The sequence below is a fragment of the Notamacropus eugenii genome, chromosome 6, assembly GCF_028372415.1.
Source record: "Notamacropus eugenii isolate mMacEug1 chromosome 6, mMacEug1.pri_v2, whole genome shotgun sequence".
NCBI lineage: Eukaryota > Metazoa > Chordata > Mammalia > Diprotodontia > Macropodidae > Notamacropus > Notamacropus eugenii.
In genome coordinates, this window is record NC_092877.1 from 159,962,340 (window position 1) to 159,987,437 (window position 25,098).

The 25,098-nt window shown below is 35.8% G+C and overlaps 1 pseudogene; it reads right to left on the reverse strand.

Moving 5' to 3' along the window:
- Nucleotides 1–21,668: 21,668 nt before the first annotated feature.
- On the reverse strand, nt 21,669–24,321 carry LOC140510743 (BTB/POZ domain-containing protein KCTD3-like; annotated as a pseudogene).
- Between the last annotated feature and the right edge of the window lie 777 nt (nt 24,322–25,098).

Sequence of the window (25,098 nt, forward strand, 5' to 3'; positions counted from 1 at the left end):
TATTTCAGAAGAGCCTTCTTGATAATGACATTGATCTGAGCTCTCCACCTGCAGATTTCCTGGTGCTGCAAGGCAGGTTCTGCATAGTCTTTTTGTTAGAAAAATACTCCTTCTTTGTGTCCATGCAAATAATTCAGTTCTGAACATGCCTACACATTGTTTCTGACACAACTTCTGAAGGCTAATGTCCTTCTATTCATGAAGCAAAAAATGCAAGTTTTGTTGGGGACATTCCCTGCCAGAACATTTATGAAGACTAGGCAAAATTGGGAAATTGCAACCTCCTCTTTGCATTTGAAAATGTTGGCCTCTCATGTTTTGAAGCTTTGGGACCTTAATATGAATCATGTCAGTTGAATTATTCCAAAGTAAATACCTGTATTCTCTTGAAGTATGAGATTTCTTTTAGCAGTGAAATTATGTACATTGGTAAAACCTAATTTTAAAAGTGTCTCTTGCTATGTTTGAGCATGTTGAATCATAGGCAGCAATTCATACCAGCCCCTAAAACTCCTTTCCCTTCTTCCTTCAAAGAACAAATCTTATGAATATGGTAAGAATACGGGAATGAAGTTTTCATTTCTGTCCAATTCTCAGATTTACAGAGGAAGCTGAGGTAATGTGGTATACTAGTTGGAGTGCTCAGAGCTTGGTTCAAATCCTGTTTCTGAAATATATTGACTGTGTGACCCTGGGCAAATCAAGGTCTTGATGCAATCCTCTAAGACTAAGTTACAGAGAAAATGCGACTCCTTTAATAAAAGGAATTTCTTCTCTCAGGATTTCTTTCTACCAATGAAACCAGTGATACAGTCCCTATCCTAAGAAGTAAGATGGTGGTAGTGATGAAGATGATGATGACTCATCCTGTTTTTATTTTCTTTGTTTTTGGTCAACTAAATCCCGCAATTCAATGAACTTCTCTTAAGTACCTACTACATGTTAGGTGCTAGGAATTTAAAAAAAAAAAAGATTCATTGTTTTCAAGACAATATTCTCCTAAGTTTCTTTGGGACTGTAGTTAATACACAGAAATTACCTGGCCAGAAACTTTCAGGCAAACTAGAAAATTTGGTAAACTTGTTTTTAGAGAGATTTTCCATGATGTTATGCTGAATTACCTCTTTAGCTAATTATTGTTAGGTAAATTTTAATGCTAGCTAAAGGCAATAACAGTTATCGTAGTAAATTAATTGCTTTCCAGGTTATTTATTAATTCTTAAATACTTCAGTGGCTCTCCAACAAGGAGTTTCTCCCCATAAATGTTGAGATAATAGAGTATATCTAGATGAATGGAACCTTAAGGGTAATTGTTTAATGACCTTATATCACAGGAGGCATCATACAGGAAGAATTGATACTCTACAAATGTGTTTCCTAGCTGTTATGGAAGACATCATGAGTAGAATCCAAATGGAAAAAGGTCCTCCAAATGCTCCTTTCTGAGGGTAACATTGGACTGAGTGCATCAACCCTAGAACTTTACAAGGCTTCTTCAATGTCCTCCATGATTATTTTAAAATTGGTGCAATAATCTATGTAGAAACAACTAAATGGATGCAAACATTCATTCTTTTGACCTTGGCATGTTGTTGGAAAGCCAATTTAGTTGTTATATCAGTATATGTTTTATGTCACAGGTACTATAGATAGCATGTTGGGACAAGAACAGAAAAGGAGGAAGATAACTGGTAGACTGAATTTGGGAAATTTTCCCTTATCCTGAAACAAACAGCTATGTTTTATTTTTTAATCATAAGTATGAATACACTGAATCTATGTGGTTTCAACTAATGGAATACCATGGTTTCTGAAGAATTAAAGTTTGGGTCATCCGCAGAGCATGAGAGATTGATTATGGGGATGGGTAAACTGCAAAATATTACAAATGATTGATTGCACAGGATATGTAGAAATAAATAATTTCTAGACCAAGGATTTTCAAATATCATGAAATTGTCAAAATTTATGGTAGTTACAGATACTAGATACTTCAGCTGACCTGAAGTTTTTTGGGTCTGAGCATTTTCTCCATCTGTTCCCCTAGGATTCTCTCCTTCACTCTACTGACTTCCCTGGTTTCCTTTAATAAAATCTTACTTTCTACATTCAGCCTTCCTTCTGTTAATTGCTTCTTCTTATCCTGTAGGTATGTAGTTTACTTTGTATAGATGCCTCCTCCATTAGATTGTAACTTCCTTGAAGGCAGGGACTACCTTTTCCCTCTTTTTATATCTCCAAGGCTTAGCTCCCTGCTTGGCAGATAGTAGCCTCTTGATTGATTGGCATTCATATGCCATGACACAAGGAAGATCATGTTCCTTCAACACTCTATACTGTTCATTTCTTATCTAAAATATCATTCCATAAAAAATCCATTGAGGATTCACCTAGCCTTTTGGAGACTTTCACTTGGTGTTATTTTACTTTAATTTTTGCAATAATACAGCTTATCCATCTGCTATGTTTCACTCTCCCTAAATGGCTGCCTTACCTTTTCCTGTCACGTGTACTTGATGCTATTATTTATTCTACTTTTTCTGAGAATGTTATCACTGATAATATGTTTTAGATTACTTACACCCACCATGCATGTTTACACTTCCTTGTCAATTGCAATTGCTAACTGTGATTTCACATCTTTTGAAATATTGTATAACACAGTTAGCCTAACGTGGAGATTATTGACTACAAAAAAAAATGAGTATTTATAGCAGTGGAAAACTTGGGATCACTGAAAACACAGTTTAATTTGCCCAAAGTTATGGAGCTCAATCTCTTGTTCCTCCTATTCAACCACAGATCCAGTTCATTGTTTCACAGCAACACCATGAAAAATACTGATTTATTAATTAATAAGGTAATATGTCCAGGTGCAAGTCATCTGAACATTTTTTTATATTTCTATTTACTTGCATGGATAATTATAACTTTTGAATAATTGGATTTGTTTTATTTTTTAATAATATATTTTTATTTTATTAAATAACACACATATATACACACATACACTCATACTCATATGTTTACACATATATAAGTAAATATGTATGTATATATTTACCATTTGTTTAAAAATTTGGGGGGCTTCCAAATTCTATTGATTATATATGTAGTCATGCAAAAGATATTTCCATATTAGTTATGTTGCAAAAGAAAACACAAAAAACCCCAACAAAAATAAAGAAAGTTTAAAAAGTGTGCTTCAATCAGCACTCAGAGTCCATCAAATCTCTCTGGAGGTAGATAGTATTTTTCATCATGAGTTCTCTGGAATTGTCTTAGATCCCTGTCTTGACCAGAGTAGCTGTCTTCCATAGTTGATCATTCTTACAACGTTGCTGTTACTGTACACAATGTACTGTGTACATTGTACACAATGTTCTTCTGCTGCTCATTTTTAATTTGCATCAGTTGATACAAGTAATTGTGGTTTTTTTTTTTTTATAGTCTGGGACTTAGTGAAATTTCCATGACACTATCTGGTATTGGAAGCATTTAGAGGATCATACCACAGACACTCAAAGCATCTTCCTTAATACTGATTAACCATTTAGGCAAGAATGTTTCCTGGTTTTGTGTTTTACTTGATGTTCACCCTAACCAGATTGTTGAACAATTGCTGTAATTGTATCTGTCATAGTTTCTTTATTATGACTGAGGTGGAGGGAGGGAAACAGTCTGAAACATATCTGATAACACACAAGCAACTATTTACAACCAAAATACTTATAGGATAAACCATGGGGACATTCTCAGAGAAAAAGCACTAATTATTAAGGAGGACTGGGAAAGATTTCTTGCAAGAGGTAGGACTTTAGGTGAGAGTGAAGTAAACTAGGAATCATAGATGAGGAGAATGAGAATTCTAGACATGGGAATTCTAGTCAGTGAAAAAATGTTTTGGGGTTACAAGATACAGTGTCTTTGTGTGAGGAACAGCAAGGAGAGTGTGTGAGGGGGAATACGGTATAAGAAGAAAGGGCAGGTTATGAAAGATTTTAAAAGGTAAAAAAAGGATTTTTCATTTGATACTAGAGGTAACAGGGAGCCACTGAAATGAACTGAATACGTGAGTCACAGACCTGAGGGGAGGAAGGACTGGAGAGGGGAGAGACTTGAAATGGGAAGATCAATCAATGGGCTATTATAATAGACCAGGATGAAGACTTACACCACTCTCCATCAACTGCTGTACTTGTTTTGAACTCTGGAAAGCATCATAACCCACCCAGGATAAGCTGATCACCTGAAATCTCATCAGCATCTGAGTTTCTCAGCTGTGACTCCTCAGCACCTTCCAAACTGACTCTGGCTCCTCTCTCCTCTGATTGGAGGGCTGGAGGGAAGCACATCACATTCCTCCCAAACCTTACCTTTATAGAGGAACTTTATTTTCTATCAGCAGCTCTCCTTAGTTTTTACTTCAGAGACCATCATGCCCCCATGTCAGGTATCTCCTGTTTTTGCCCCCTCCCCATCACTTTCCAATTTACCATTTGTATATTGTCTTCTACTATCAGATTATAACCTCCATGAAGGCTGGGACTGTCTTTCTTATTATTGTTTGTATCCCCAGCACTTAACATAGTGTCTGGCTTAAAGTAGGTGCCAAATGTTTATTGAATTGAATTATATCAGGGTGGTGACAATGAATTCAGGGGAGAGACAGGATCACATATGAAAAATAGGAGGAAGGTGAAAACTACAAGACTTGAAAACTGATTAGAAATGGGGTGTGAGTGTGTGTGTGTGTGTGCGTGTGTGTGAAAATGAGGAGTCAAGGATAACACCTAGGTTGAAAGCCTGAATGACTGGGTAGGTGGTGGTGCTGTCCTTGACAGTAATGGGCAAATTAAGAAAAGAGGAGGGCTTGTCCAGAAAGATGATGGTTCCAGTTTTGGACATATTCAGTATTTTCACAAACATGCCTGAAGCCCAAATTTGTTTAAATGTTATCTACAAGAAATTCTAATATGCTTCTGTTCGTATCATTTCTTCTTGCAAATGATCCATATGGATTGACTTCAGTAACAATTCTTAACCACAAGGGAAGATAGAGTGATTATAAGAATTGTGCTATAACTTGGTATACTGTTCCTGTATACATACTGCCACATTCAACGTAATATGTTTTGATACCTTAATGTGTCAGTGATTTTATTGGTGCACATTTGGAGATCACTAGTATATAGATCACATCTCAGCTTCATTTCAAGTAATCAGTTCTAATCCACTTCTTCCTATAAATGCTCAATAGGGGAGTCTAAGCAACACTTAGGAAACCTACCTCTAGGCAAAGAATAATTTCAAAAGTTGTAGTATATAAATTTGGTGGAAAATTATTACATTTTAAGAGACAGACATGAAATGTTCAGAGAAACTTAGAAAGATATTTAAATTTCTTCAGAGAGAAAGACAGAGGGAGAGAGAGAGAGAGAGAGAGAGAGAGAGAGAGAGAGAGAGAGAGAGAGAGAGAGAGAGAGAGACAGAGAGAGAGAGACAGAGAGAGAGAGAGACAGAGACAGAGAGACAGAGAGAGAGACAGAGAGACAGAGAGACAGAGAGAGACAGAGAGACAGAGAGAGAGACAGAGAGAGACAGAGAGAGAGAGACAGAGAGAGAGAGAATCAAGAGAATATTTTATACAGTGACCATGATACTAAATCAAGGTATCAAAGATATGTAATTTTGACATATGCGTGAGATAGATTGTTTGAAAAGAGTCTTTAACAAGGTAGTTTGATTTACCAGTGCTAATGTAGCTAATAGTCCATAGACAAAAACAGTTGGAACTGTGTTCTCTACATCAGGAAATCAATGTTTTGACTGTGAAGATGTAGCATACTATATAGAAATTCATTTGCAGAAGACTAACCATTCCTTTCTTCTATTTTCATTAAAGAAATCTTTAATATAGGCAAAAACCATTCCACTCAAGATTTCATAGAGATGAGAAAGTAAGAGTATATTGACATCTTAGCATTATTTTATTGTGTGTGTATGTGGGGAAGGAGCAAGGTGATTATGCCTCCCTCATTCTTTTGAATAAAGTAGTCTACTTCTCATTGGGACAAAATTATAAAATTGTGTAAATTCGTTATATTCAAGGCAAAATAATTCCAGGAAATCAATAATGAACATAAACTCTGTGGTACTTAGTAAAATACCAAGAGCTGTGTGATTACTCAATAAATAAACTGAGTAAAAAAACAGTGAAACTGATAAATGGTATGATTTCATGCAATTATAAGATTTAGAGCTTTAAGAGTTTTAGCATACAATCCTCTATTTTTACAGTTTAGGGCCAGGGAGGTGAAGTCAATTGCCTGTTATCAGACAGATTGTAAGTATTACAGCAGTGCTGGATTTGAACTCAAGCCTTCTCATTCTAAGCTCGGTGTTCTTTCCTCTGTGTCACAATAACTTTAAACTAGTCTTTTGGGTTTAGGTATGTAGTACAAAGCACTGTAGGGCAGGTTTCCTGGGAGGTCTCTTTTGTGCTTACCAAGTCCCTTGCCTTTAAAGTTGTTGATGTATAGAGGCAGAGGCTAGAATTACTTATAATTTTCTGTTAGAACTGGTTAAATTATCCCTGTTATAATTTTAAAGACTGGGTTATTTACTGAGTGGCAACTGTGGATTTCTGTCACATATTCCTGTTGTGATATGAAGGCTACTGCAGAAAGAACTGTTACTGCAAACTTGGTAAATTTTCCTTGCTATGTTGTTATTTATATCAGATGCCACTTTTGAATTATGGTGAAAATTTAGCCAATGCTGATTTAATTTCTAAGGGAAAAAAAGCCTCTATGACATTTGGTCTTAGACACAATTGAATGTGTCTGAATGTCTGAATTTCCTTGAAACTAAGAAAATATCCCTATTATCATCTGATACCTGACAAGGTGCCTCATTGTGAGAGCTAGGGTTCAGCTTCAGAGATGGATTTAAATTTTGAGTATTATTCCAAGAAAATCAATAGATATATTGAAAGAAGGCCTGCCCTGACCTCTGTAGAAGGATTTCCTCTTGTATGCAGCAGGGTTATTTATTATATTCCATTCTGCAAGTACAATGAAAAAACAAAACAATTTTAACAAAGCTTAAGTATATTTTTTTAAAAATACCTTTCTGCTCTTGCCTTTTAACCTGGAGTGTGTTATCCTAATAGTGTCAGTGTCAGTAGCAAGAGCAAGTAAATATCAAAAAATGCAATCATCCTTCATGCGTCATTCCTTTTTAAAATTTTTACTTTTTTAAAAAATAAATCTTTTGATTATTTTTGAGGGTTATCGTCATATTTTGATGTTCCTCTTTTTAACCATCATCAAAGTATTATTGCGATCACTACATACAGTGTTCTTTTTTTCTCTGAATAAATTTAAATATCTCGAGGGTCTTATAACATTTATGTTTGTTGATTCTTATATTGCAATTATTTTTCATCATATTTATATATCACCACTTCTTTAACCACTCCTAAGTGCATGGAAGATAAGCACCCACTTTGTTTCCAGGGCAGTTTTTTTTCTTTTTTTTAATGTGCTTTCCTTAAAAAAGTGAAATAAGCCAACATTGCAAAATGTCTGAAAATGTATGCTCACAATGTTAATTGACAAGAATCATGATAGTGGAAATCAACCCCCTTGAAAGTTGGGGTGCTAATTATCTGGGTGACAGATCCTGCATTTTCTTTGTTCAAGTTGAGTAACAGGTGTTCCAGAATTGCTTAGTTTCATCTGTAGGGAATAAAATAAAATATGCTGATATGACACAGCATTTTTAAAAGCAATGAGACTGCCAGCAATCATGGATAAGAGCAGCACCACTGCAGTTACAATAGTGTTCTCAGTAGGTGGGAAAATGAACATTTTCATTAGCACTCAATCCAGGAATTGTAGCTTCATAAGTACATATTTTCACAGACAAACATGGGTCTTTTATGGTTATTTCAAGGATAATAATAATGAATCTACAAACAGATAATATAAAATTATTATTTGACATATTTTTGCCTCAAATGAACCAAATTACATAGTAAATGCTATCTTCTGGTGGGAGTCAGGCATTTATCTACAAAACAAAGCAAATGTATGTTACCTGTTTCTAGCATAAATGCTCCCAGGTGTGCCATTGCATAATGTCCTTGACACCCTTGTTATGATAAGGAATAATGCCATTAGGCTGGTAATAACCTAGACCTTCACTATTATTATTTTAGGTGTCACTAAAGTGAAAACATATAGCTTGAAAATTTCTCTCCTTTTCAATAGAGAATTGAGTTTCTAATGGCATCCCTGGAACAGGCCTACTCTTTTCCTAACGGGCAAGGAGGATGTAGCATACACACAAAAAAAATGGTGTTCATGGCTATTACTACTACTGTTCTTTGTCAGTAATGAGGATGAATATGAAATTTCAAATATGGCACAAATAGAAACTTGGAAAATAAGTGGTATAACTATAACTTTTGAAAATCTTTCATTATTTTCAGATCACTAAATCTTTTTTATATCTCATGCTTGAAATAACATTATGAAGTCCATAATATGTTCAAATTAAAACCATGTCAGCCGATTTCCACCATCACAATTCTTTTCAGTTAACACTTTGAATAAAAATTTCTCTACCATGACAGACTTATTATTTAATTTTTTAAAATAAAGCCTATACAAAAAATGAAAATGAATCAAAAAAGAAAAACTACTTTGGAAACAAAGTTGTTGTCTCTTCCCCCTAGCTGTGGTCTGGGAGTGCAGAAGTAACTGACATATGTTTGTTAGCTTAGGCCCATTTGTCATGACTATGACCCAGGCTTTAGTCAAGTTCTTAAATTACAAACATGAGAGACTGCATAAAAAATGATGACACACACAGAAATAGTAAAAATCAGTGAAAAATATAAACTATTGCAAAGAAAGTGATGAATGAAGAATCAGGACAAATGGGTTGGAATCCTGAATCATGTTATTTAACCTCTCTAGACTCCATCCAATTCTTTATCAGAAAAATGAAAGGGTTGGATCAGGTGACTTCTAAAGTCCTTTCTTACTATGAATCTGTCATCTTATGACAAGAATGAAGGGCAAATTTGTGGAAGAAAATAATTAGTCAGGTTTAGACAAGAGGACATTGAAGCAATTGAAGACAGGGATCTAGAACTCCAAAGAGAAGCTTGAAGTCTCTGCATGTCCTAGGGTATAACCAACAAAACTAGGTTCTGGAGGATTTAAAAGAAATGAGTTCAAGGTCACAGATAGAGGGATGAACTCTAGTGAGGATGAAGAATATCTCTTCTATGGTGACCGACGGGGAGGACAGTGGGGGATGACACTGAAAAGTTATGAGGAATGGAAGGAAGAAGTTAAGGGTGAAGGCCTCAATCTTAAGATGCTCAGAAAATTAAAAATAAAGGTCATGTATTTGAAGTACAGAGGTTTCAAGGCAAAACTGGTAATAAGGAAGGGGAAGAGTTTTGAAACTTGCTGTGGGAAATGAAAAAGGGAATTATTTAGAGTAGATAACAATTGTAGAACATTGGTGATGATTCAACTGAGATTGTGTAGAATTTCTAAGAGAAATACAATGTTCTGAATACTTTGATTTCTATAAATATGCAGATCTAATATTCAAGGTTATAATTATAAATATCCACCAGCTTTCATATCTCATACAGAAGAATGTTAAGGTGGGGGGGGGTGTAGAAAGGGATGTGGCAAGTGAGAGATGAAATGCCTGAGGAAACAAAGGTTCAAGCTTCCAAGCCTATTCATTTATTAAGCAATGCATGCCTACTATCTAACAAAGCAGAACCAGACCCCTTCCTGAGCTTAAGGATGGATTCCTCATACCAGAGGAGGCAGATTTTTATTCATTAAAAACAATCAAATAAGACTAACTAATTAAAATAAAACAATTAATCAGGATGCAAAATTAGATTATCTGATTTCTAATTAGAGGAAAAATTAGGGACTTTCCAAGTTGGGAGGACAGGAATGAACAAAGAGCAATTCTCTGAAATCAGAAAAAAGTTCCCACTCTCTCCCATTGTCTGTGAGCAATCAAAAAACGTAAATAATCACAGTTTTTCAGATAAGGGATATGGACTGCTTGAGATGTATTACTGTGAGAAGATGCTTTGTGTCAGTCTTAGGATCTGACTGGGTTTCTGATCAAAATAACATAGGTCCTTATTTAAATGTCTGAAAGAAGCAAGTGGAGATGGTCCAGCTTCCCAGCCACACAGGCTAGGTTCAAACAATACAGTAAGGTTTTCTCCCAATTCTCACAATTGAATTAAGTTTTCACACAAGACAGAAATTGGAACAGACCCATAACCGAATAGAAAGAGAATTGAGACACAAGATGAAGTTATAGTTCACTCCATTCAACCATCAACCACCTGCTGTCCTAATTCCCTCAGGGATGAGCTATATTATGGGTTCCATCAAAAGTTAGATTTGGAAGGAACTGATTCCCTGATTTTATAGGGGGTAGGGGATGCAGGCATTTGTGAAAAAGAGAGAGAGAGAGAGACAGACAGACAGACAGACAGACAGACAGACAGACAGAGACAGAGAGAGACAGAGAGAAAGAGAGAGGGACAGACCGAGAGAGACAGAGACAGAGAGAGACAGAGAGAGAGAGAGACCTAGAGAAGGGAAATGACTGATCCCAGGTCATGCAAGTAATCTTACCCTTTACTCCCCTCTGCATTGTCTTCAGTTCAGGCTTGATATTACTAAAATACAATACTCCTGTCATTTATGTGTGGAATATTTTCCCTCCTCATCCCCACTGCCTATCATCTTCCAAGTCTCAACTAAAGTCCCTCTTTCTAAAAGAAGTCTTTCCTGATTCCCATTGATCTTAACACCTTTTCTCTGAAACTACATTCAAATGTAACCTGTATAAGTGTTTGTACAGCTGTTTGCATGTTGTATCATCTACTAAACTGTGACCTCCTTGAAATCAGGGATTGTTTTTCGTTTTTGCCTTTCTTTGAATCTCCAGTGATTAAAACAGTGCCTGGCTCTTAAAGATGTTAGATAATTCATTGAAACCAGGCTCTTTGATTCCAAACCCAATCTTCTTTCCACTGAATCATACTTATCTTTTAAGGTCCTATCCCATTTGTGTACCAGTAAAATATAATGTCCTTGAATGCAGGGAAAATTTTATTTTTGTCTCTGAATGCCTGGTCTATCATGGTAGCCTTCACATAGTTCCTGTTTTTATGTTTATTGAACTGGGGGCTATCTTTCACTCATCCTTTTCCCTAATCTACAGCATTGAGATAAGTGTTGCTCCTGCTAATGCTTTCTCTGGAGCATCTCACATTTCTTTTCTTCTTTTTCTTTTCTTCTATTTGTTTTCGATGTTCTCCAATCACTTCCATGTATCTTAGATTTTTCCCCTCTTCTTCCCCCCTACCTACCCACTCTATGCCTGGGACAGCATAGAATTTTATATGGGTTCTACACAGACATTCCTATTAAATACGTTTTCACCTTAGTCATGTTGCATAGAAGAATTAAAATGAATGGAGAAATCATAAAACAAACCAAAGCGTAATACAAAAGAAAATGATCTGCTACACTCTATGATAGAATTCCATAGTTCTTTCTCTGGATATGGAAGGCATTTTGCCTTAAGAGACCATTGGGAATTTTTAAAGTCCTTGCATTGCAATGAAGTTCTAAGTCTGCCAGAAAAAATCCTCGCACGCTGTGGTTGTTGCTATGTATAAAGTCCTACTGATTCTGCTCCAAGTCTTTCCAGGTCTTTAGTCTTCCGGTTCATCATTTCTTACAGCACAATAGTATTCCATTACATTTATATACCACAATTTATTCAGCCATTCCCCAATTTACAGGCATCTCCTTGATTTCCAGTTTTTGGCCACCAAAGAGTGCTGCTATAAATATTTTTGTACAAGGGAGACCTTTTCCCATTTTTATGATCTCTTGGAGATACAATCCTAGAAGCAGTATTGTTGGGTCAAAATGTATGCATATTTTTGTAGCCCTTTGGGCATAGTTCCAAATTGCTCTCCAACATGTCTGGAGAGCTCCACCAACAAGGACCAACTCTCCCACATCTTCTTATCATCATTGTGTTTTGTAATGTTAGCCAATCTGATAGGTGTGATGTGGGACCTCAGAGTTGTTTGATTTACATCTCTCTAATCAATAGTAACTTAGAACATTTTTTTCATATGACTATAGATAACTTTGATTTCTTCCTCTGAAAACAATCTATTCATATCCTTTGACCATTGGGGAATGACTTGTATTCTTGTACATTTCACTCAGCTCTCTATATATTTTAGAAATGAGGCCTTTATCACAGGCACTAGTTGCAAAAATTCTTTCCCAGTTTTCTGCTTCCTTCCTAATCTTGGTTGCATTGGGTTTGTTTGTGCAAAAACTTTTCAATTTAATGTAATCAAAATTATCCATTTTGCACTTCATAATGTTTTCTATCTCTTGTTTAGTCAAAAATTCTTCCCTTCTCCATAAATCTGATAAATACACTATTCCTTGCTCCACAAATTTTTTTTTATAGTATTAGTCTTTATACATAGATCATGTACCTACTTGGACTTTATTCTTGTGTATGGTGTCAGACATTGGTCTATGCCTAGTTTCTGCCATACTGTTATCCAGTTTTCCCAGCAATTTTTGTCGAACAGTGAGTTCTTATCCCAGAAGCTGGGGTCCTTGGGTTTATTAAACAGTACATTGCTATATTCACTGCCTACTATGTCTTGAGTACCTAGCCTATTCCACTTGTCTACCCTTAGTAATACTTCATATTAACAATACTAATTAATTGTCAGTTGAACTCAAAATAAAAATGAATGTCAAAAAAATAATAAATAAAATTATTATGCCTACTGAGTAAATCTTGGATTCCTCTGTCTGACATCCAAAATCTATGATATTAAATCAGTCATTGTAGCCTTATGTCATATCCTTCCTATTCCATCTAAGCACTTTAAGGTCCAAGGACACCGGTCTATTCTCTGCTTGCCAAACTCACCCTATGCCCTCTGCTATTGTGCTTTGCTTACATTGTTCCTCATATTTGTAATATTTTTCTTCCTATCCTGTTTCTTTCCTCTGTTATCTTCTCTCACCCTATAAAATCCCTATTGAGCCTTTAAACTCTAATGTCAACTCTTTGCTGATCACTCTAGTGACACCTTTCAGATGTCTATAGAACTTAATTTTTTTCTAACTCTAATACTTATTTACAACTTTATAATATCATGAAATATTTATTGTAGCTCTCTGTCATTGTTTTTCATTTATTCCCATGGGTTACTAAATAATAATCTCCATGAAAAAAGTTGCTTTCTATTATCTAAACTTCATTATTTCCTCTATCACATAAAAATATCTCATAGGTTCATAGATTTCGTGATGGAAATTTCCACAAACAACTTCCTGACTTTACAGATTAGGTTCAGAGGTTAATTAATTGATTTATCCAAGGTCACATGTGCAAAAGCAGGATTTGATCTCAGTTCTTGTGACTATATTCCATGTTTTGTACACTGTATTAGAATGCCTTTCAAATGCCCTACACACATCAGTTAAACATCTATTGTTTAGGGAGAAAATAAACTATGAGATCATATGACTCTCTCAATCACTTTAAGGAGGATCATGTAATTTAGGATGATAAATTAAGTCTAGAGCTAAAGGGACCTCATCAATAATTTAGTCCATTTCATTATACATGTGAGCAAACTGGGGTCTGGAGAAGTTAAATGATTTCCTTAAGAACACACAGGCAGTCAAAAAGCAAAACAAGTAATTTCACCAGTCTTTCATAATTTAAATTCCATTAATCTCAATATTGTATCATATTATCTTGCTCAATAGGCATAGAATTCGTAAGTATTACACCTGGAATTTGAACTGTTGGGTTTCCAAATCCTAAATCCTGTAATTTTTCCTAAGTGTCAATGACCCCTCTATGACATTTCTAACACGAGTTATAGAAAAAATTTTTAATTTTGAATTTCATGTGTAACTTTCTCACTCTGTTTTTATCTCTGAACTTGCTTGAAGGCTAGGCTCATTTTAGTGGAGATATTCAATGAGGTCTTGCTAAAGAACCTAATCATGATGTCATCCATTTGTTTTGATAAATGTTTCAAATCAAGATCACAAGAAACTTATTTAAGAAATCTCCACAATTTTATTGTGAGTGACTTTTGAACAAATCTTCATATCTTCATGAGATGACTCATAACTTTCAAAGGTGAAAAGGAGCTATTCTCACTTTCTTTGGTGGTTGGTCTCTGTGATGAATTTGAATGTTTTTCTTTTCATACATTTACGTCATAAGAAATTGGAGACAAGGCTATCATGCTATTAAAAATATATATATATGATTAGGTACCTCTAATTTTCTGTGACACTCTATCTAAGAGAAACCCAGAGACATAATATCAAGTATAAGTTTTGATTCTGATTGCTTCACCTTCCACCATTTGGGTCCATAATTTGACCTATTCTGTGTAGAACAGTTATATTTAGATAGGATGTTCTTAACATATTGCTATTAACCTACACATCATGTATGATTTTTTGACCATGAACTTTCCAAAGCTCTAGATGCCATAATATAAGAAGACAATGAATACATGAGTATACATATTGCAATCACAGCCCAGCAGAGATTTAATGAAAAAAATCTTTCCATTGAAAAGCTTAGGAAAAGTAATTAACAGGATATTAGGGAGTGGTGAGGAAAAATGAGGTCTTTGTTTTCATCTTAGATCCATTAAAAATATCAGCCAAATCCCTGGGAGACCAGTTTTACATAACTTTGCATGTGTGTATGCATGTATGTATATATACATTTATGCATACAAATGTATGTGTATTTATATTAGTGTGTTTATCTCTAGGGTGATCCAAAAGGAAGCTCTAATACCATCAAGAGCAATTCTTTCTACTAAGAGCACTTTCCTTAAGCATCACAGACTCTTCTGAATAAAAAGATGAAAATTCAAACATCATAATGGGAGTGGGAGAAATGAGAAAACATGCTTAGCCTGGAAATAAAAGAAAGAAAAACTATCCAAAGATCTTAGGATTTAGAACTAGCAAGCACTTTAGAGACCATATAATTCAGGAGTTCTTAACCTTTATTTTTTGTCATGGACCCCTTTGGCGGCCCTGTGGAGCAAGACTATGGACCCCCTTTTTTAAATTAAGAATTTAAAAACACATAAATAAGATGCATAGGCTTATAAACACAATTATAATGAAATAGTTTTCTGTCTTTATAAATGGATATAATTTTATAAATACATCTAAAAATTCATGGTCCTTAGATTAGGAACGTCTTGTATTATCCAACTCCTTAATTTTAACAATGAAGAAAATGAAAACTAAAGAGACCAAGTGATACTTGAATTCAGGCTTTTTTGGTGATTAAAAAAAAAGATAAGTAGGGTAAAGTGCATCAGAGTAGCCAAGTCATTCACAGTTTAATCATCATACCTTTTACACACAGAGACACAGACACAGACATGCACACGCTACACAGAATGCTAACAAGGAAAGAGGAACAAAGAAACATAGATATACATGCATATTTCTACAGAGACATGGAGGTAAAGACTGTAGACCACACTAGAGCAATCATCTGAGAATGAAATTATATGTACACCAGTGCTCATGAAATGATTTTGCGTATTTCTCAGGGAATTTTCAAAGTATTGTATTGTGCCAAATGCATATTTGTGCCATATGTTGTTTGTTATTTGTTAATTCTCACTAGGGTTGTAGATTATTGAACAAAAATGTCAATTTCCATATTTTATTTTAACTTCTGGAACAGAAGACTATGAGCACATGGATCCCTACCTGACAATTGCCAGGAGGGAGGAAATGAATTGATTGCACACTGTAATTTCTGCTTTTCTGTGATGATGGAGATTTTTCCTAAGAAACCTTCAGTAACAAAAGCAGGTTTTTTATAGATTATACAAAATGTAGATGAAGTTTTGTTTAAAGTTTTCTGAAACTGAAATCATTATAACATATCAAAGTCAAATATGTAACATGAGTTAGTGATTAACTCTTGATTGCAAATGAATATCTGAGCCTGATTTTCATTTTAGGCTCCCCCTCCCCAATAGTGTAGCTATACTTATGTCTGATGTATATGACTCCTAGGGAGGTAGACTGGAACAGTGGAAAGTGTTGGGTTTGGAGTCTCGTGACTTGGGTTTGAATTTTGCCTGTCATGAACTACCTCTGAAATATTTTGTTGTTGTTGTTCAATCATTTCAGTTGTATTTGACTCTGTGTGACCTCATTTGGGGTTTTATTAACAAAGATACTGGAGTACCTTGCCATTTCCTCCTTTAGCTCATTTTACAGATGAAAAGATTGAGGCAAATAGGATTAAGTGACTTGCCCAGGGTCACACAGCTTGTAACTGAGGCTAGATTTGACCTGAGGTCTTCCTTACTCCAGATCTGGTTTTCTATCCACTGTGTCACTGTCCTCTCTGGGCTTCAAACTCCTAATCTACAAAATGAGGTGTTTGACTTAATAATGTTTAATTTCCCTTCCATATCTAAATTTTCAATCTTGTGATCATCACTGTAGACTAAAATTCAAACAATGTGACTATAAAAGATATTAAAATAATGTTCTTTTGTGGGTAATATAAGTTTAGATCACAAATCTAGAGTATATGAATAGCAAATTCTTTTCTGGATCCTTTTAAATAGATTCTTTAAATGCTCTGTTTCCTCTTTTGATATTCTGGTTGTATGTATGTATGTATGTGTATGTGTTTATGTATATGTGTATGTATATTATTTATAAGTATTCACCATTTCTTATTATCAGTTTTGTAAGGATATGGGCAAAATAGTTACTAATTTCCTTTTTAATTGTCATGAGTTCTCTTTCATTTTTAATACAAAATTTTGACTTTACTCTCTTGAAGATAAGCTAACTATATTATTAATTCCCCATTCCCCAACCCCTCTCCTAGCTTCTAGTTTTATCAATTCATAGATTTATTTTTCTTTCAATTTTCTTACTTTTATGTTCAATTTTCAAAATTTCTATGTTGTAGTTTAGTTAGGGCTTTTCTTTTGTTTTTGTTCAAATTTGTGTTTTAGTTTCATGCTGAATTCATTAGCTTGTTTGTTCTCTTTTCTCCATGAAAATACAGGTAGAAATTTATTGTTCAGAACTAAGTTAGTTGTAACCTATAATTTTTGCTACATTTTTTCATTATTTCATTTTCTTTGATGAAATTTTCAAATTTTTCTCTATAACTTGTTCTTTGACCTTACTGTTCTTTGGAATAATGTCATTTAGGCACCAATTACTTTTTAAGTCTTTAGGGGTTTTGTTGAATAAAATTTTATTTCTTTGTGATCACCTAATGATGTTTAGCATTTTATGTTTCTGTATTTTAGTGAGATCTTTAAGCCCTAAAACATAGGTAAATTTTGTAAAGGTGTTATATAGACCATGAATATACGTAAATTCCTTTCTATTACCATTTAATAATCAGTTTATCATTTTTGATTCTTCTAAAGTTCTATTCAAGTCTGTAACTTCTGTTCTGTTTATATTTTGGTGAAATTTCTCTACTTCTGAAAAGCTTAAAAATACTTTTTGATTTGAAAGGGATATATTAACACCCCACACTCATTATATATTTCTACTTCAATTATACTTTTTATTAATTTATTTTTACTCAAATACTAAAACTTGAAGACAACATTTAAAAAGTAAAAAAAAAAGTTTTGTCATGTGCACAGAACATGAGAGCATTCAAAATATAAAGCAATACATTTCCATTTCAAGAAATCCCTATTTAATAAATACTGCACTTTGTCTTCAGGTGACCAACTTTTCCCCCCTCACTTCCTTGTAAGTTTTCTTTCGGTCTCTGCTGTGTACTTTTTGCTTTGTTCTTTTTTTCCCTCCTTCCTCCACTCCCGCCCCCCAAGAAGGCTACAATTCATCACAGATATGTGTGTATATACATACACACACACATACATACACTTAAATACACATATATAAACATAAATATTTATAATCACACACATATGCACACATATACATTCATATGCTTCTATGTAAGACTACTATGCTTGTCTTCTCTTTCTCTGAAGGTGGAAAACATCTTTCTTTCTATGTCCAAGTCTTTCCATATTTCTAAATCAACCACCTCATCATTTCCTGCACCGCAGCAATATTGCAACCTTATAGCCAGCAGGCTGCTTATGGCATGCTAAAGGATTTTGGTCAGCCCTCAAAAAATGTAGAGGAAAACATACTCTTCATTTTGTTGTGCGTTGTCTGCAATCCTTTGGCATGCCTGCAGGCCATAGGTTCTGCAGGCACAGTCTAAAACAGTTTTAATGAATATGACTGACATATAGTATAGTCTCCCTATTTTTCGTTTTTTATTAAATCTATTTTAGCTTTAACAAATCATGATTTTTACACTTGTTTTTTTAACTTAATAAATTCTACTCCTGATCTTTATTTTATTTTTGCGTGTGTCTCTTATATCCCTCCTGACTTCTTTGCTTTACTTCTACCCAGATACCTTGCCCTCCTATTACTTAATCGATCCTCTCCCCTCAGCCTCCACTCCGGATCCCTATCTTATGTTCTTTCTGCCGCCCTTTCCCCTTGCACTCAAGATCCCTCCCTTATCTTCTCCTGACCCAACCATAAAACTCCTCCCTTATCCTCTTCCCAGTCCCCATCCCTTTAGACTTTTATTTCATTCTGGATTTAGAAGACTTTCATGCCCTTCTAGATATATATGTATTGTTCCCTGTTTAACTCATTCCCAATGAGAGTAGGGTTCCAGAACTATCAGCCCTCCTCCCCCATCTAATTCTTCTGTGTCAGTTCTTTCTCTTACACCTCATTTGCATAAGATAATTACTCTTTTTATCTTTTCCTAGATGGTTTACTTTTTAGTATCACATCATCCTCTGCTCCACCTCAATTTTTCTATTCTGTATGTCAGCTGTTTTTTATCAACTGTTTCTCTTATATTTTTTCATTCTTTATATTTCGTTTTGTTTTTTCTTGGTCTCTTATAATCTTGCTGGCTTCTCCTTGCCCAATTCTAATATTCTTTTTTTAAAAATTAATTTATTTGTTTTCAGTTTTCAGCAATCATTTCCATAAGTTTTAAATTTCTTCCCCCTCCCTCCCCAAGATGGCATGCAATCTTATATGGGTTCTACACATATATTTTTATTAAACAAATTTTCACATTAGTCATGTTCCCAGTTCTAATTTTCAAGGAGCCATCTTCTTCCTCAAGATTCTAGATCTCCTTTTATAGTTGGTTGACTTTCTTTTCAGAATCTTCTAGTTTTTCTTGAATTGTTTTTATTGTTTACAAGTTTTTTCCTCAATCTCTCTCATTTGATTTTTAAAGTCTTTGTTAAAGCACTTCTATAAATTCTTTTTCAGCAGGTGGTCATTTGATGTGACTCAGGTAGAAGAGGCTTTTCTTTTTGCTACAATTTCCTCCTCTGAAGATGAACCCTTGTCTTTATTCCCATAGTAACTTTCTATAATTGTGTTCTTTCTCCTTTGTCCATTCACTTTTGATGATATTAGGGCTCTGAAAAGAATTTCTTATGCCTCTACCAACTCACAAACAATCCATCCCCACATATTCTCTTTCAATTAAGCATGTATGTGTGCCTTTGTATGTTTTCCTTGGTGTCTGTTTCCATATCTAAATATCTAATTAGTTCTGTTTTTTTTTTTTATCAGAAAAAGCTTATTTTGCTGGATACATTATCCTTATACCTCTTCCTTTTGGAATATTTTATTCCAATTTCTCTTTACATTTCAAGTGGCAGCTCTTCAATCTTAGGGGATACTTCTTGTGTGTCTTGGTATTCAGAGTCCTTCTTTTTGTATCTTTTTTTTTTTTGTGGATCTAGTAACTGTAGATTTTGGTATTGATATTCCTGGCAGTTTTCATTTTTAGGTTTCTTTTTAGAATTAACCAATAGAGTCTTTATGGTTTTACTGTCTCTGGTTCTAAGAGTTCTGGAAGTATTCCTTCATAATATCTTGAAATATGATAGGTTTTTCTCTGATCATACTTTCCAAATGGTCACATAATTCTTAGATAATAATGCTGTTTTCCAGGCCAGTTATTTTTTATGTAATATTTCTTATATTTCTTCTAATTTCCTTCTCCAAACTTTTGGTTTTACTTTTAGTATTTATTTTAAATTTTCTTATTAGGTTTTTTGTTCTTTGGCTTATTATAATTTTCAAGGCATTCAATTCTTAAATGATATATTTCACCATCTGTTCTAATGTGACAATTTTCCTTACCATTTTTGTCTTTTTAGCTTTGTCATTGTGCATCTTTCATTTCATTTTTTCTGCGTACTCCAGTACCTCCGACCTGGGAAATTTTTTTTCTCTAAAGATTCACCTGTATTTGTTGTGGGGAAACCATAGTCTTTGAAGCATACTACCTAGATGTCTCTTAAATTAATATATTTCTTTACGATTTTTAGAATTTCACTTGGTTAACCCATATAATTCACCTCAGTACCTAGATTTAGGAGCCTCTACTTGGGTCAAGATCCCAACTAGAATGACACAGGAAAGGCCTAACTAGCTCTGAGTATACCGATCTACTTTTTTGGTCATGGGCCTTGTCTTATAGGATTCCTGCACTTCCTACTTTCTAGGGTCCTTCCTCACTTTTGATCTTAAGGGCTATTTCTGAGCTAAATTCCCTCCAAGAAATTTCAGGGATTGATCAAGCAATTAAAGTCACACTCTATAGGCCTACATGGGCCTAAGTCTGCTCTTTCTACCTGGATTCTTATATTTTTTTTTAACTTTCAAAGAATATATTTGTACTTCACAAATCAACTATAGTGGAATTTTAATAAGCATAGCATCCTGAAACAAATGCCTAATACCTTTTAAATTTACAGTTACCATATTTGTAAATTCCTGAAATCATGTTGAGGAAAATGGAGAAATAACTATAAATTATACTTCTTTGTACTTTTTAATATGAGGACAAATAAAAATAACATTTTTTTTCAGTAACCAAAAGCATTAACTCAATATTCAGAATCACAGTGTCATAAACTAATAAGATAACCAAGGTAAAGGTCTCTTAGCTTTATGAGATTTGGGGAGAAAATAGCCATGGTGACTTTATAAACAAGGCAGAAAAAAATAAGTAGAGCTTTCCCACATGGATACAATAAGCTTCTCTTGAGTTAGTTTTCATATTTTATCAAACCTAAAGAGAAATAATACCTAAAAGTAACTCCAAATCCCTGTAAATCACAAACATAGCTCTAAAGAGGCTTTATGTGGGCTTCGAGTATTCATTATTTCTAATACAAAAAAAGGTCAAAAAAGAAGAATCAAAAAATGACTCCCACCATCAAGACACAAATATCCCTTTAAAAGAAGTTCTATATACTGGACTGTATTATCTGATATCACAAGTGTTTAATAATTAGAATATTATTGTTATATTTTTCACATACATAGCACCTTTCAAGTAAGGATCTCAAAGTACTTTTCAAATATTGGACAGATTAGGAAACAAGGGTCACCAAAAAACTGTGACATGCCCAAAATTTCAACACAAATTAGTGGCAAAATGACTAGAAGATTAAGGTCTGCCAACTTCAGCTCCTTATGGGAGCACTCATGCTATCTTAGCATGCCACTATTCTCTTAAATAATGAATTTTGTTTCAACACAATGACATACATAAAATTGGACTCTAAGCTTTTAAAATGTCTGTTTATTGTGTTAATGAAAAACACAGTTAATAACGATCTTGCTCCAGTTAATCCCTTCTCTTAAAAAGATACTGAAATGAAACCAGTTGTAAGTTGCAAAGTTTTAGTGTAAAAATTAACAGCATTGAAATCCAGTTAAATTAACTTTCATCAATAGTCAATGACATGACTGTTCATACTGGCTAGTGTTTGCTCACAAGCTGTAATCCTGACCAGAAGACTCACTTTCCTTATGCCGTGGAGATGGAGTGATCTTTGTAGGTGATGGTGATGTTGTACCAGGTGAGTCAGTCCCTCCATCTGAAGTACTTGGTGATGATGCCAGGTGAAGAACTTTTTTTCTTCCAAGGAACCTTCCCCCTTCAAATCCACCTTTATTCTTCATCTCTACTTTGCTTTCAATTTCATCCTCAGATCCTCTTTTCTTGGTTTCTGTCCAACTTTCACCTATTTTCTGAGCTTCAATTCCATTATCTAATTTTCTTGAAGTTTCTGCTTTTGTTCCTGGAGACTTTTTTCCAGAGATATTGCACTCCCCTGCTGCCCATTTCATTTTCCCCTATACTGGGCAGAGATTATTTTCAGGGACTTTTTCCACTGAATTTCTGTTCAAATTAAAAGTTTGGAAGTCTTTATAACTGTGAAAGCTCTCAGTCTTCCTTGCCCTTGCAACAAAGGACTTTCTCTACAAGGCCTCACAGACCCTTAAGTAGCTGGATGGTTTCATAGTGCTGAAGTTGAAGGCTAGAATTTGACTCTTGCAGGCAGCTATGCTGAACTACCAAAGTTGCTGGTCATATATTAGGAGTAGCACATTGAGATGTGCTGAGGTGACACTGATCCAGTAATTTAAGTAGTTCCTCTTCAGTTGGACCCCCAACTGAAATAAATAAATAACTGAAATAAATAAATGAAACAAAATAAGGATGTTTCCTTATCTTCACTTATGTTAACTATATCCATGCTAGTTGTTAAATCTCACATTTGAATGCTGCCATTTGTGAGTTCAGTGAATAAATAACATCGTGGTCTTGAACCCATCCTACTGGATCCTTCACATTCTCTCACAGTAAATGATGAAATGATGGCACAATCAACAGCTTGGATCTCACATATTCTTTTTCCAGTAGATGACAGTCTTACAAAGGGTTTGTTTGGGATAGGAATGACTTTATGGACAAACACTTGTTAATCATCTCTCTCTCCAAAAGGTCCTACATCATTTCCAGAAGAGTAACTGCCATGACTCTGTCTCTTCCAAAGACAGTATCTTGAATGATGCTAAAGGAGTAGAACCTGGTTGTGTGGAAATCATTCCTTGGAATTATGTTACTGTCCATGTCCGTACATGATTATTATCAGCACTGACTGATACAAGGTGTTTCTCTGAGAGCATGATCTTTGTAACAGGACTTTGGTGAACTATGAATGTCTGCAAAAGTTGAGAGCCTGAGCCACCTGTTTCTGGGTGTTGTACAATTACTCTTACTGCTCCAGAACTTGTACCATAGGTAATCTCAATCCAGTTTCCACTGACACTTGTTTTAGGTGTGAGGTAGACACTCAGAGCAGTAACAGCATCATTTGAAGGATCATGATAAAGTTCGGTTATAAGAAGTTCATTGTCTTTCATTCTCAAAGGAAATTTCTGCACACCTATGTAATATATGGATCCATTGTTACAACCCAACAGCAGGAATGATCCAGCAGTATCATAGCTAGTAATAAGAAGAACATCTTGAACTTGCTAGTGCTGAGTTACAGCATTCCACACTCCCACTTTCCTTGTATGACTTGCAGCCACCAACTGGTTACCAATGGCAAAGATAGCATCTCCAGGAACTCCAAGCCTGGATACTCCTATTTCACTACCACTGCCTCGATCTTGAATGCTCCATATAATGATGCTACCATCTGAGGCAAGCGCCACCATCTTATCTTTGTCTCCATGTGGACCTTCAACCACTTTTGCATTCAATGCCACTCCTTCAATAGTCCAGTCTGAATAAGGACCTGGAAACACCTGCTGCCATCCAGAAGATTCTTTGATTCTGCAACAAACAGCAAAATGAGCATGAGCAGCTACAGTCCAGTTGTGATGGCCAGCTACCATCAGCACCTTCGTGGGTCTACGGGAAATCCCAGTCTTAACTGCCTCTTCTCCAGTTCTAGAGAGAATGTCAGGGCCCCCTTTCCCCGGGTTGACTGGCTGAATCTGGAATCCACATTTGTGTTTTTCTTGAGGTACTTTATCTGGGTCCACCGCCGGGTCTCCCCTCCACCTCCCCACGTTGAGCTGGACCATATCGCCCCCGCTGGCCAGCGGCTCCTTCTCCTCCTCCTCCTCTGGTTCCTCCTCCAGCCCGGGATGGGAGCGGAGGCAGGAGCCGATTGGAGGGCTGGCAGGGCGGCTGCGGAGCTGAGGCTGGCCCGAAGGTGGGGAAGGGGAGAGAGGCTCCCCAAGCCTGCCCTGCGTCCCAGCAGCTAGATAACGAGGAGTGGGCTAGCGGGCCTCGCGCCCTCCCCCGCGATTCCAACCTCCCGCCCCTCTAGCCCCGGGCTCCCCCTCCACGGCCCCGCAGCTGCCCCGCAGGGCCCAGGCAGCCGTGCCTTCACCGCCCACCGAACCGCGGTCACGGCGGCCGCTGCCACCTCCCGCTGCCTCTACCTGGGTTCTGGTGTACCCACAGGCCTTTGAGAAGGCTCTGACTGGGCTCCTGTCATGTCTGGCATGCTTATGTTCTGTATGACAGGCATGGTGAGCTGGGCTGGACCATCCCGGAATGCTTGAACTGGGCTGGGCTCCCCCAGCTACGAGCCTTAAGGAAAGCATGGGCTAGACCGGGCTGCTGCCTAGCTCTGGCACGGAATGCCAAAACCACTTTAAGATCTCCCCTAACTCTTAGGACCATTGCTAGGCCTGGGCAAAGTGACTTCCCTCTGTCCCCTTTCAAGGATCTTCTACTTTCCGATGATGTTTATTCTTCCATCTCTCACATGCCTGATGCCCTCAGTCTCTCTCCTTTATTTTCTAAGCATGCTTTCAGTTAGCAGTCAAATAAGAAAAAAACAAAAAACTGGTTCAGTTTGTACAAAAATGTAAACAGACTTTAGTACATATACCAGAAAGTATGAATGTGAGGTTTGGGAAGGAGAACTAAGGGTCAAAATCATTAGATTATCCTTGTGTCTTGTACTGTACCCAGTTGAAGTTTGGTGGTAACTGGTAGCTCACTTTACTATTTTTTTTTTACTTTCT